At 36.6% G+C, this 2,131-nt stretch overlaps 1 long non-coding RNA gene across 1 annotated transcript; it reads left to right on the top strand.

Moving 5' to 3' along the window:
- The first annotated feature begins 260 nt into the window (after positions 1-260).
- LOC119822223 lies at positions 261-1,347 on the top strand. Its single transcript, XR_005286749.1, has 3 exons — positions 261-324; positions 542-705; positions 956-1,347. It is a non-coding gene; the product is annotated as an uncharacterized LOC119822223 (long non-coding RNA).
- Positions 1,348-2,131: the final 784 nt, after the last annotated feature.

The raw sequence follows: 2,131 nt of genomic DNA, 5'->3' as shown, positions 1-2,131 counted from the left end.
GGTTGTTACAGGGGTTCTGTTACAAGAGGTATGACCCAACAGCATCTACTTTCCATTTTCTTCCTCATCTAGCCCATCAGTGCTATGGTGACCTAGATCTGTATCTTCTGTCGCCAATACCCTCCTCCCTTCTCTCAGACTGACACTAGTGACAGACGCACGCCACCAAACACAAGGGTGTGCCACCTGACTCACTGAATGTTTTGTGGGCAACTTCAGCCAGCTTCTTTTCATTTTCTGTTTTCTTTGATTCATTCTCATGTCACACATCCATCACAGCTATAAAATTTAGAGGAGAAAATCATACTGGCACTGTGCAGCTGGGTGTGTATCCTGTGTGTTGGTGGGCTGACAGTGGACCGTTCTCTTTTTGAATAAAGGAAGTCATCCTGAACACACACTCATGTCTGATAATTGCTTTTTTCTTTTCTATCACAACATGCCGGAGGAAGTATTTCTTTCTTTCCCTTCTGTTCGTTGCATTATTTATTAATAGGTTGTGAGTTCTGTATTTTTAGTTCTGTTTTTTGACTTTGAGCAGAGAAATTTGCAGAGAGAAGTACTGTTTGGAGATGAAGGATTCGGAGGAGGGTTTAGAAATAAGATACTCGCTTCAACACCTGGCAGAAAACAAAAGAAAAATGTAACTTTGCAAAATGCTCTTGGAGATGGTATCCACTTTGCCTTTCTCAGGGACTATGCAAAGTAAGCCTGCCAAGTTATGTTTTTCCAGTTCGTGTGTGTGTGTGTGTGTGTGAGTGTGTGTGTGTGTGTGTGTGTGTTGGGAGTGGAATTTAAAGGGAGCTATAGTGTGTGTATGTCTAGGTAGGCATATTTCTATGTACAGGGGCATACATGTGTGGGTGTGTGCATGTGTGTTTATATGTGTGTGGAGGCCCAAGACTGGTGTCTGGAATTATCCTTACTAACTCTTACATCTTATTAATTGTTGCAGGGCCTCTCAATCAAGAGCTTACCTATATGACTAGTCTCACCAGCCAGATTGCTGTATTTGAATATCCTCCATCTCCAGCTTCTGAAACGAGAATTACAGGAGGACCACCGTACCCACCCAGCATGCTTGAGTTCTGAGAATCTTAACTCATATTTTCATACTTAGGAGTACTTTAGGCACTGAGTCATCTCCCTATACAAGATCAAGTTCTACTTGGTTGTTTTGCAGATGAACATCTGACATTTTGAATCACTTAACCAAGTCTACATACATAGAAAATCATGGGTCTTGGTCATCGTGGATTGAAGCCCTATACCTTATCATTTCTTTTTAAAGAAAGAATAGAAACAGACAGAGTAAGACTGTTATCCTAAATATAATAACAGCAAGTGTGAGATGCCCCATTTGGTCACCATTCAATAACCACAATACAGAACCAGTAAACAGTTCTTTTTATTGTACAAACAATATATTAATTTTTTAGAGGTAATTTATTTACTTTTAAGCTTTTAATTTACAAATTACAATTATATATGTAAAGAGAACAATGCAATGTTTTGCTATTTATGTGAAATATACATGAATGATTCTATCATGCTAATTAACATAAATATAAGTAATCAGTGTATATTTTGAAATTACTTAAAGCATATTTTAATTGTTAACAATAAACAAATACGAAGGCTGGAGACTATGTGAGTTATCTTGATATTATCTTATATGTTACTGCTAGTGTTCTTTAGAGTGTAATAAAACAAATTTACAAATATAAGAGGAAAACCTAATAATGAATATATTCAATGTCTTGTGGTTTTCTTTTTTATTCAAGTTGTGCTTAGATTATTTCATTGTGACTGAATCAAAACCCTGCATCCTTTCTCTATATTACCCCTAATTTACAGACTGAGTGCTAACAACCAATCCCACTGAGAGTTAGCAACAAGTACAAGTTGATGATCACAGAAACAAGGTAATAAGGGCTTTGACCAGGGCTTTGTTTAGGTGTTAAAATTCCATGGATAAAACTAAAGCTAAAGGAGGAAAAAAATGGGATTATCAGTCAATCATAATTTTAAATTAAAATACCATCCATCAGGGTAGGAATAAGGTGATGATTTATTCAATGCAAGTTTCTATTACAAAATGACCCTGGTTCCATAGCTTAAAAGCAGTTAT

Source organism: Arvicola amphibius, chromosome 9, assembly GCF_903992535.2.
Source record: "Arvicola amphibius chromosome 9, mArvAmp1.2, whole genome shotgun sequence".
NCBI classification, from domain to species: Eukaryota; Metazoa; Chordata; class Mammalia; order Rodentia; family Cricetidae; genus Arvicola; species Arvicola amphibius.
The sequence above is the reverse complement of the archived record's forward strand: the minus strand, read 5'-3'. Positions and strand labels throughout refer to the sequence as shown.